The sequence below is a fragment of the Symphalangus syndactylus genome, chromosome X, assembly GCF_028878055.3.
Source record: "Symphalangus syndactylus isolate Jambi chromosome X, NHGRI_mSymSyn1-v2.1_pri, whole genome shotgun sequence".
In the NCBI taxonomy this organism is placed as follows: Eukaryota; Metazoa; Chordata; class Mammalia; order Primates; family Hylobatidae; genus Symphalangus; species Symphalangus syndactylus.
Window position 1 is genome coordinate 114,471,558 of NC_072447.2, and position 12,852 is coordinate 114,484,409.

The 12,852-nt window shown below is 39.2% G+C and overlaps 1 protein-coding gene across 9 annotated transcripts in view; it reads right to left on the bottom strand.

Annotated features, from left to right (window-relative positions):
* CHRDL1 (chordin like 1) overlaps positions 1-12,852 on the bottom strand; it is a 122,245-nt gene that overhangs the window by 71,936 nt on the left and 37,457 nt on the right. The gene's annotated exons all lie outside the window — the stretch shown is intronic.

Genomic DNA, 12,852 nt, shown 5'->3' on the forward strand with positions numbered 1-12,852 from the left:
TTCTCAAGAGAGCCACCACTGGAATTTTGTGTGGGACACTTCTTCCATGTGTTGTGTTCCTACTTATTGTGGAACATTTTGCGTCTCTTGTTGCTGCCCACTAAATGCCAGTGACATCCTCCCATTACTGTGACGAACGAAACAGTTCCCAGACATTTCTAAAGCCCTGGAGAAGTTCGTGGGGGCAGAAGGGGCGTGTGTGTGTGCTGATCCTCCCTGGTTTGGAAGTAACACTACAGCAATGGCTCATTTCCCTGATCCCAGTGGTCTGAGAGGCCCCCTGCAGTAGGGGCACACTGTGCTCCTGCAGGAGGCTCCAGCAAGACCACGAATTAGCAGAAGGTAGGAACCAAACAGGAATAAGGCAGCCTAATCAACACATAATGGTGAATCTTGCTCTCTCTTTTTATGATTTAGGAGGGAGGAGGTATCAGTTCTAGCCCTCCCCCAGAAAAATCTCCTTCAATTTTTCAAGGCAGTCTAGAGATTTTTACCTTGTCTCTGAGTGCATTCTCAGCACTACCTTATGTTTCTGTTAAGAGCTCATTCGGCTTTGAGAACATCAGCATTATTGTGTGGCATACTCACACAGGCACCTCTGAAAATCTAATCAGAAGGAAACAGAAAGGCAAGGCAGAGGTGATGCCATTAATTTAATGCCTTTTGCCTGACAGTCATTAAACCTGTCACTTGTTTCCTTTAGACTCCCCTCATCTTTTCCCTGAGGCTGGAGACACATGGTTAATGCCTGGTTATGAGGCTATCATTGGGATCTAGAGGAACACATACCAAAATCCTATGGTTTCAGGCTTTGCCCATATTGAGATATGCCCAGATGAAATCTGGGGACCCAGGATTTAAATACCTCACTTTGAGGGAAGGCAGGCATACTCCACAGGTCCAAAGCCCTCCTTCCTTCCCAAACGGGGTCCTGACCAGCCTGACTTCCTGGAAGCCAAACATGCCCTCTGGCCCTCTGGTCAGTGATAAAATCCTGAAGCCAGATGGCTTCATCCAGATGCCAATACACTGTGCACTCTACAGCTTAGAAATCAATGCCTCAAATGCCCACTTACTAATTCCAAGAGCCCACTTAGAGGACAAGGAGCACACCTTTCTCTAGGTTTTGGTACTGCTCTTCTTTGTGACAAAAAAACCCAAAAACCAAAACACACACATACACACACACACACACACACAAAACCAAACATCAAGAAGACCAAAACAATGCAAACAAGTAGACAAATATAACAGTCCCCCAAACTGCCATATGCACATACAGAATCCTATGACTGGTTGTAATCTTGCAAGGTCTTCTGGTACTTTTGACTCCAATCAGAACCATCAAGAACAAATGAAAATGTAATCCCACTTTATATTATACTGGGAAATATAACTTACATACGTAAAACATAAATGTAGAGTTGTACTGATGCTTTCAAAGCAAACACCCATGTGACTACCACATGGATCAAGAAAAGTGCATTGCCAGCACCCCAGAAGCACCCCCCCGCAATGGAGGTCAACTCACCACCATGCTGGCTATTGTGATAATCATTTCTTCACTTTCCATTGTAGTTTTATCACATTTATGCACATCCATAATCAATATAGTTTACTTTTGCCTATTTTGAACTTGATATTAATGAAATCATATTGCATGCGTTTGTGCATTTATGTATGTCTTGTGTTTACTCAGCATTGAGCTTGAGCTATTAATATATTGACTATAAAATGACTTCAGCTCCCCTTATCTATGCCTGGAACTACTTTTTTGTGCCTAAGTTTTTTATACTGAAGCTCACTTTTACTCTTTCTCCCCCTTTGGAGGTGGAAGGAGAAAGCTGATCAGCCTCCTCTAAGACCCATTTATGTTTCTGAAACTTGGTGAAGGCCCCTGTCTTTCTTTCACCAGTTTCAGTAATTACAGTTTTCCTTCAACATCACCTCATAGGTTTCATACTCTAATCCTTTAATAATCTTTCTAATAAAGCTATGTTGAACGGCTCCAGACACAATTTCCCTCAGAAAGCAATCTCAGAAGAGGCCCTTTTGGAAAAGTACTTCTCCAGATAAAGAGAAACAGGGGTACTGTTCTATTCCTATGGATTTCTCCAAAAGCAGATGACAAAACTTGCCAGTAATCAGCTCCTAATAGATGACACTCTCTGAAGTTCCCTGGGGAACGTTAATAAGGAACACGTCTTTCAAAACCTAGCATTTCACACAGGCAGTAATACTAGTTACTGCTTGTCACGCCTGTCATTTTCAAAGACACTGTGGTCTCTGGAGTCTTCCAGAAAAAATGTGCTCTGAAAAGGAACATTTGCTAGATTCCTCTAAGACTCCTTGGTTGTCTCCTGACTTCACTTCCTCATTTCCACCACCAGCCTCTTCTCAAATTTCTTCTCTCTCTTCCTCATTTGAAAAAGAGACACACTGCATCCTGGATGAACCTTAAAGACATTATGCTAAGCAAAAAAGCCCATCACAAAAGGATAAATATGGCATATTGCCATTCATATGAGGTACTGAGAGTAGTCAAATTCATAGAGACAGGAAGTAGAAAGTGAGGAGTTAGTGTTTAATGGGTATAGAGATTCAGTTTGGGGAGATTAAAATGTTCTGGAGATGGATGGTGGAGATGGTTGTGCAACAGTGTGAATGCACTTAATGTTATTGAACTGTACACATAAAAATGGTTAAAATGGTAAATTTTATGTTATGGATATTTTAGCACAAGAAAATAATCACAAATTAAACAAAAAAGAGAATGAAAATAAAAAGGAGGGAATGAGGGAAGGAAAGAAGGGAAACAAAGAAAGAAAAGGAAGAAAGCATGCCACATTTCCTTGTCCTCTCCTTCTCAATATCCATTTCTCTCCTATTAAAATAATAAAATAATATATTATATAAAAGGTATGATAGTGAGTGTGGACTCTGATTGGGCCTTAGATCCCTGAGGGCACAATCTTGTGAATGTGGAGAAATCAAAACAGGATGAATGTATTGAAGAAAAGAAAAAGAGCTTGTGGGGACACTTACATTATCTTCACATTCCAAAAAATAACCTCAACTCCCAAGTTTGATGTATTTCTCTGTCTTTGCAATTAAACTAAAATCCAAGCAGCCCTCTTCCTCCCCCTCCTGCAGACAGCTTTGATTTAGCCCTTTATTGAGAGATACAGTACATATATTTCTTAGCCTATCTTCAATTCTGGGAGTATAACCATAGAAAACACTTTGTAAGTAGCCATACATATATTTGCTGAACCACTTCCCAGTCTCTGTGTCTTAGAGTATATGTGGCAAAGACAAAAGACAACACATCAAGACATTTATAAAATAGACTACTTTGATGGCCAAAAATGGAGGCCTGTGAGGAAGTGGATTTTGGAACAGATTTCAATAACTGACACCCTAAGTCTGCCAGTTCCTAAAATCACTTTTAGGGAATAGCTGATGGTATAAAATTCTAAACACAAAAATCAGACAAAAATCATTCTAATAAAGACAATTGCTTATCTTAGTGGCTGCAAATAATCTGGCAAACCTTTTGGGTTATAGTCATTTTGCATCCAAAACCCTGACGTGAAACTCTTTGGCTCTAGGCAACAGATAGCAAGCATATTTGGTTGCTTTGAGAACATATTGGTTTTAAATTAACAACTCTAAAGTGAAAAACTTGAGAGCTGGCAACTCATTCTAGAAACCACTGTGTCCTCTGCCACAAATAAAGAACTTATCCTAAATACTACTGGTGTTCTGCAGGACTTTGGGGTAGGTAAAGCTTGACTCCTTAGGCCCTTCCTTCAACAGGCCCCTCTCCCTTTGTAACTCTTCAGGTGCCCAGCTGAGCTTAGTAGCCCCGGGATCTTCCCCCCACAACACCTGTCTCCTCTTTCTACAATCAAAATCTGCTTTCTAAATCCTGTGTTCAGATGAAATTAAAAATGATTAATAAGAGTTAATTTACTACCTTCAAAGATTGGCAAATTTATCAGGACAAGGCCTAAATTTAAAAGATTAAGCTGTAATGACAATTTCAGGTGTCAGGCAACTTGGCAGGGAAGTGGGGGTGGGTTTGGGCAAAGCTGATCCGATGGCTGGACAGGTCTCAGAATCACAGGTCACAGGAAATCAAGGTAATAATTGCCTCTTCTGCTTACTCAAGAAGAAAACAGGCCCTGGTTCAAGGGTCAGTCTGGCAACTCAGATGAAAGCCCACTACAGGACATTTTGCTAATCCTTTCCTTAAAATACCCTAAATGTGACTCTTATTTCAAACTAAGTTAAAAACAGACTAAGCTGAAACACTGATTTTATTTCAAACTATGTTGATTGCTTTTCCCTTTGAGAGTTTCATTTGTTTATCAGCAGAAATTCCTGGGCTAATTCCGAGAAATGCCATTCATTTCTCGCCAACAACAAGTCATGAACAATGGGCGGGGTAGAGGGGGAAGCTCCCCACGGAGGGTCTTGCTTTCTGGACATGACAGCCAAGGACTCTGAATGTGGAAGATGACAGAAGAGGCAGCCTTTGGGTGGGAGCTCTGGGAAAGCAGAGGGGCAGGCCAGATGGCACATTGTGCACATGTTACTGCAGGGTTGGTCCTGGGGAAATGTCACACAAGGAAAATGTGTTTCCAGAGTGTCTATGTGCTCCATTATCAGTGAAACAATGTTGTCATGTTGCCCACAGCCCTCTGGAGATCCTACTGCTGCAAGATCTTACCCAGAACGGCTTTCTGTGGGCAGTTCTCTTGACCTCCTTTCTCAAAATCTCCCCTGGGCCCTATTACTGTAGTGCAGTCCTCAATCCAACTGCATCAGAATTAACTGGAATGCTTGTGTGAAATGCATGATACCCATTGCAGCCTAAATGATTCAGGATTTTTGGTGTAGGGTCTGGGAGTCTGCATTTTATCAAATCTCCCAAGGTGATCCTTAAGCACATTAAAATTTGAGTAGTACTAGTTTAGGGTCTTGTGCTAAAATTGCCTACTACCCTAACAAACTTCTCCAAACTAAGATACTGTATATACCAATAGCTTATTGCTATAACATAAATTACTCCTAGAAACTGAATGGCAAAATACAACACTTCTTGAAGCATATAATAAAGAACCCTAATTCTGCAAAGTGCCTCCAAAAAATGGGTCCTATGGCTGAATAAGTTTAGACAATGCTATATCCCATATACCTCTCTGGTAGATTCATAATGGGTACTAATATATCAAGGCTCTGTCATATGAATAGACAACAAGTATATAAAAATGCTCAACATCACTAATCATCAGAAAAATACAAATCAAAGCCACAAAGAGGTATCATCTCAGCCCAGTTAGAATGGTTATGTTCAAAAAGACAAAATGTAATAGATTCTAGTGAGGATGTGGAGAAAAGGGAACTCATATGCTGTTGGTGGGAATGTAAATCAGTACAGCTACTATGGAAAACAGTATGGAGGTTTCTTTAAAAAGCTACAAATAAAACTACTATATGATCCAGCAATCCTACTACCGGGTATATATCCAAAAAAAAGGGAAATCAGTGTATTAAAGGGATAGTTGTATCCCTATGTTTATTGCAGCACTACACACAATAGCAAGATATGGAATCAACGTAAGTTTCCATCAACAGAAGAATGGATAAAGAAAATGTGGTATATATACACAATGGAGTATTATTCAGCCATAAAAAATAAAGAAATCCTGTCATTCACAGCAACATGAATGAGCCTTGAAAATACTAAGTTAAGCAAAATAAGTCAGGAAGAGTAAGATAAACACCGCGTGTTCTCACTCATATGTGGAAGCTAAAAAAGTTGATCTCATAGAAACAGAAAGTAGACTAGTGGTTACTAGAGGCTGGGAAGGGTAGGCATGATCTTGTCTCACTGCAACCTCCACCTCCTGGGCTCAAGCGATCCTCCTGCCTCAGCCTTCTGAGTAGCTGGGACTACAGGCACGCACCACCAAGCCCAGCTGGAGTTTCACCATGTTGACCAGGATGGTCTCAATCTCCTGACCTCATGATCCGCCTGCCTCGGCCTCCCAAAGTGCTGGGATTACAGGCGTGAGCCAGCGCACCCAGCGAATGCTACTTTCTTGAAGAAGGTTTTAACCCCTTGTACTGTGTCAAGTGTCCGAGGACCAACGGTATGAGAAAAATAGTGGAAATAAGGCATAGAAGATGGTTAAAGGGGTCTAAGAGAACAGTCAGTATGGACATGGAGGGTCTAGTGATCAAAAGTGAACATCTCCTTTGGCAACCCCTCAGTAACCTAAAATAGTAATAATAATAATAAAGCAAAGTATCTGCTATTCAGACACCAACATTTCAGAATCCTTAGGCTTTTGGATAACACTGGACCCACATATATATATATATGTAATTATTATGTGTAATATATACACCAATCTTTTGCAGGCAAAGGAGTGGCTCCTGGTTGATCATCTTGCACACTACAGCTATTGTAGTCACCTTACTAGGGAAAACAATATGCTAATTGGCTGTTACTGTTAAAAAGGAATTGATCTATTTTGATAAAATCCAAGAGACAAATGAATATAGAATTCAGAAGAGAATGGAAGAGAGAAGAGAGCAATGGAGATCAGATATGGATGGTGGCAACAGCAGCAAATCAGCAGCAACCATGAGGATGGCTGGCAGTAGGTACTCAAATAAATGAACTAAAAGAAGATGGGGCAACCTTAAAATTTAAGAGAGATTCCTCAATAAATTAAAAATAAAATTACCATAAGACCCAGAATTTCCACTCCTAGGTATACACAAAATAATTGAAAACATATGCCACACAAAAACTTGTATATAAATGTCTGTAGCAGCGTTATTCACAATGGCCAAAAGGTGGAAACAACCCAAATGACTACCAACAGATGAATGGATAACGAATGTGGTCTATGCATAATAATGGAAGATTATTCAGCCCTAAAAAGAAATGTCGTACTGATACATGCTACAACATGGGTGAATCTTGAAAACACTATGCTAAGTGAATGAAACCAGATGCAAAAGGCCACAAATTGTATGATTCCACTTATGTGAAATGTCCAGAATAGGCAAATCCATAGAGAAGTTGATTCATGGTTACCAGGGGCTAGGGGAAAAGGGGAATGGAGAGTGACTGTGTAATAGGTTTCCTTTTGGGGTGGTGAAAAATTTCAGAAACTAGATTAGTGGTAAATGTTCTTACCACTTGTACAATATTGTAAATGTTCTTAATGCCACTGAATTATACACTAAAATGATACATTTTATGTTATGCATGTTTTACCACAATAATAAATAAATAAATCTCTCTTTTGAAACTTCCCTAGAAAAAAACTGGAGGAAACACAAAAGGCCTGTGTACTTGATTACTGTAACAGTGGAAGTCACAGATATAGACAGACATAGTCATAGACCTAGACTCTAAACTCCTTTTTAATATAAATACATGGGATGGGAGAAAAGGGGAACACAAGGGCAGATAGGTCAGTGATTAAAGACAAAAAAAAGCAGATTCAGAGTAGACAAGTGATTTTCAACTCTTAGTCTAAACTTGTCTACAGTCAAATGCCATGTACCTACCTCATCTTACACAGTCTGTGCTATAGTGTGGATTTGTGTAACACAAGTGGTTCATATGTGAGTGCTAAATAAGGGAATGAAGTTGGTATAAAATAGAAATTGCATTAGTTCATACATGATTACCCAGCAAATTAATATTTTGCACTACCAAGCAACAGCAGCTAAAAGCCAAGTACACTAACTCAACTGAAATCAGGAAGCCATTTGCCCTACATTCTTCCTCTTGCCTCAGTTGGGCCACATGCTCTGTCTTATAAGCGCTTATTACATGATTCTCCGTGATCTTTGTGCAATTTACTGTTGTCTCTATAACTCAGCAGCTTCAATCCTTCGTTAAACACCCTTCCTTCAAGCTAATGTTACCATTTTAAAAGGTGAAGTCTAGAAGTCTATATTTACTGTAATATTTTATTAGAAATGTAAGATGCCTTTTTAAACTGTGTTAGTATTTCATTAGTATAGTTGCTTTGTTAGTATTCTGGTTACAAAGTTGCATAAGTTTTGAGTGGTTTTCTCTAATGCTACTTTTTCCTTAAGCCCTGTTATTTTTCAGTGTACAATTTTGTAGAATGTGAGGATTTTCAGATATGTGCACATTGTATTGTGGCAGAAATGCCTGTGTTTGCTAGCTTACTCACAACTAAACTATTGTTGAAAGAGAAATGACACAGGGCTTCCCACATTCTCCTTATGGGAACACATACTATAGTGCAACACTGGTAAGGTCTTTTCCCTAACCTAACTTGAATATCTAAGACTGGGGTGTCTCTCTTGGCAAAACCACACTGTCACTATTCCTATTAAAACCATTCATAGTGCCAAACTTTTTCACACCTAGCCAAAAGGAAACACTGTGGATTAGGTCTCTGCTAACCAGATCAAATCAGTTATTTTGGCAATTTTATAAGAGCTCTTTAATAACCCAGGAATGCTGGAATACCTCCAGGAAAACCCAAATTTATTAATTCTGAATAGCAAATTCTCAATAGAATGACCATTCTAAAAAGCCCTCTTAGATAATATCATGATTTAGACTCCTGATCACTATAAAATTCTTCTTTTTGTGATAAAATTCTCTCTCTGTGCATATATATAAAATAAAATATATATATTATGAAATATATATATACACATATTATGAAAATAAGTCATGTTGTTTTACTTTCCCTTCCAGCATTACCACTTCATTCCCCCAAAAGAGAAGATAGGGAATTTAATTCCTACAAATCTCTAAAATCTCTTAATTATCAGGGACTCCACAGAGTCTTGCTTAGAGACCGGGATGAATTTAATGACGTTCATGAGTCCTGTGCAGTCTTGACTTTTCCATTAAGAATGTTCCAGCCTCCATGTAGCCTCTTTGGGCCCAGTAGAGCACTGTGGTATGTGACTAAGACTTGACCTCTGCCAAGACTTGGACAAGTGCTGATGAAAAAAATTTTATTTGCTCTTTGTGGGAATCAGTATAGATTTCTCTCTGGTATTTCTGGAAGAGCTGCCTGCATACTCTGATTTCCACGGTTTAGCAGGAGCTGTAGGAGACAATTTCAAATACAGGTGGGCTCCTTGGAAATTTTAGGGGTAAAGAGTTTAGAAAGCAGGAACCATGGGAAATACATAAACAAATGAAATGAGATGGCTCCTCTGTCTCCTTCAATGGAAACTAAGCTCTAAGCATGATAGGTAGGACACTTCCACTGAGTCTGTTACTACCTAGGCAAAAGGTATCTCTAAGTCAATACTGCTATAGGACAGTATGTAAAGCCAGTATCTGGGGTATATGGTTTGCTTGTTTGTATTCTCCTTTTTATACGGAGCTTATTCATCATCTTGGCTTTAAATATTTTCTTCTTAAATGAGGACATTTTCATCACAGTGCCTTCCATTGGGTTAAGATGGGAAACCAGAGCCCTTTTCTTTGACCAAACATTTCTGTGGCCCTGAAGGCATGAGTTTTCTCATGCCTAATAATCACTGGGGTGGAAGGAACACAGAGGAGTCATCACATCCATTGCCCTGTCTCAAAGCAAGACTGTGCCAACTCTATCTCAGATGGGTGGGTACCTTTTTATTTCTAGAAATATTAAGTAAAGAGACTAAAATTCTCCTTAGTCATTTATTCTAGGATTTAACAGCCATGGTGTTCCAAAGTTCTTCCTTTGTCAAGCTCCATTCCTCTCTGCTATGATTTAAAGCTATTTACTCTTGTTTTATCTTCAGTAGAAAGAAAGAATAGCTGGTTGCACTCTGGTTCAACATGGCAAAGAGAACACATGAGAAATCTCCCTGTTATTTTCAAAACAAAGACAGATGAAATGTGGAACTAGAAAAATAAATAAATAAAATGTGAAAACTGCAAAATCACATTCAGAAACACAAAAAACTCTTCGTGGAATAAAATATAGGAGGAAAGTACAGCAATAAATGGGAGCCAAAGCCATATGGTCCATCAGCAGCTGGGACTGAATATGGGTAGTTTGGATCCAAATTGCTGAGGAGAAACTACAGCTTGCAAGTGGCTTCCTATGTGAAGTTGGGGACTAGGGTCACACTACTCGCATGTAAACAGGGGCTGACATAGCTCTCCCCACTCAGTGTTCCCTAAAAATCACTGATTGTCCAAGGTAGGCAGATGTAGATGAGGTCTCAGTCCACGATCATTATCAGAGACTAGCAGTGCACAAGAAAACAGAGGTAGAAATAGACCATTCAGGCATGAGGCAGCCCAAACCGAGTCATGAATATATGACCTGGTTTAGAGCAAAGTGAACTATAAAGCCTGCAACAACCATCCCACAAGGAAGGGCTCATGCAAGAAAAAACAAAAGCAAAAGCAAACAAACAAACAAACAAACCAGAAACACCCATGGATAATGAGCTTTGAAAGAAAAAGTAGAAAACCAAGGAAAATTCAGGACTAAGAAAAGCTGTCAAGAAACCCAACAAAAAAAATTTGAAAATTATTTGAAATGGATTTCAAATAAACATTTAAATACTTTAAAGAAGTAAAAGAGAGAATAAGATTTCCCAAAACAATGACAGATTATAAATTAGCGTCATGTAGATGTCTTTTTAAATAACTTGAAAACCTGAGGGGAAACAAGGTTATTGAAAATAAACAAAGAAACAAACAAAACCCAACAGATGGCCTAAATAGTATGCATGGAAAGAATTCATGAATTGGAGAACAGAGTTGAAGTAATATATCATTTTAGGGAGAATATCAGGAGGGAAAAATAAAGGAGACATTAGGAGACATAAAAGATAAATTAAATGAGATGCAATAATATACACCAAAGACAATTTTGAGAATGAGAAAAAATAAGAAGCTGAAGAGATAATTTTCAAAAAAAACTGACTAAAAATTGAAGAGAAATTTGACTCCTTTGGCTGAAAAAAATCATGTGCTGAGCAGGCTGAAGAGAATAATCAAATTTACACATCTGATTGTGTGCATCAATGAAAAGAAGAAAGTTTTAAAAGGTAGAAGAAAAAAAAAACAGAAGAACCCGCAAAAGAACTACAAATAGCAGAATTCTTAACCACAAACAAATAAACAAACAAACGTGAAGCCAACAAACCATTTAGTAATATCTTCAAAGTGCTGAGGGGAGATGAACATGCACCTATAATTTCATACCCAGCCAAATTATCATTCAAGAATGATTGTAAAATAAATACTTTTTTTTGTATATAAGGACTAAGGAATTTTAGAACTACTACCCACAGAAAGAGCTGTTAAAGGTTATAGTTAACAAGAAGAAAAATGAACTCATGGAGAAGTGAGCTGCAAGAGCAAGAAGGAAAAGAAAAGGAATAATTTATTTCTATCCTCCATACCATAAAATGAGCTTTTTAAGTCTTAAAGATAATGGTGTTTATTTCTTTCAATGTTCTCACCTCTGGAACTTTTGAGCTCAGTTCTTTGTTTTTGGGGGGGGACAGAGTCTCACTCTGTCGCCCAGGCTGGAGTGCAGTGGCGCAATCTCGGCTCACTGCAAGCTCCGCCTCCCGGGTTCACGCCATTCTCCTGCCTCAGCCTCTCCGAGTAGCTGGGACTACAGGCGCCCACCACCACACCCGGCTAATTTTTTTGTATTTTTAGTAGAGATGGGGTTTCACCGTGATCTCGATCTCCTGACCTCGTGATCCGCCCGCCTCGGCCTCCCAAAGTGCTGGGATTACAAGCGTGAGCCACCGCGCCCGGCCCAAGTTCAGTTCTTTTAACACTTTATTTTTCTCTCAAAATAACTGCTAGCTTATACTTTCCTTTTTTCTCAATACTTGCTTCCTGTTAGGCAGCTGGGGTAGGTGCAGCCATATTCTATTCTATGTTCTTTTGCCCCATGCTCTGGGTCTGGGTCATGCCTCAACCTTCTTCCCAGGGAAGAACAATCTTTACACAGAAGTTTAGATAAGTTCCTATGATATTAGACCACTTTTGGAGACTTCTGAGGAATAAAAAGCTGTTTATAAGGCTATCTGACAGGCTACCTAGCTGGCAGGTTAACCAAAAAAAAAAGAAGAGGCTCTCCAGAGTGGCAACTTTATCAGAAACATTGTTCCCATATACCAGAGCGCCCCCACCCCCACCCCCCACTGCCCATACCACATTCTTGCAATCCAGTTTAAGAAGAAGAAGCAAAGAAACACAAACAGAAACAGTAAGCCTGGCTTAGGGACTTATTCCAAAAAAATCCCAACAACTTTTAGGTTGGTCATATGCCGCGTCAATCTCCGACATCTTAAAGCATATACTATCAGCACCAACACTCACAATTTAAAAACCTGTGATATGGCATGATCTTCTGCCATCTGGAAATGAATCACCTGTGTTCATTAGGGTGTATTTACTGATGCAGGAAAATATATATTATAAAGGTGGTGACAAAAAGAGTTTGGGTGTTTCTTCTCCATTAAAAAAAAATTCTCCACTCTTGGAACATTTCAGTTGACTGGGTTTTCATTGAACCCTATTCCCAGCCTTATTCCTAACATTTTTGTCCGGATACATTTGGTTTCTCTCTTATAAGTTCTGGAAGTTCCTCACCACTTAAAAAGCACCGTCTATACCTTAGCTAGGGTAGTGGTTCTTCGTGTACATCCCTTTGGGACTGACAATAAAGCTGTCGATGTTCTCTAAAGGAATTTACAAATATACATAGTTACGCCAAAAACTGCAAGCAATTTTAAAGGGTTCTCTGACCCTCAAAAGCCCACCCAGGAACCCTAGTTCAAGAATTTCTACCCTAAAGG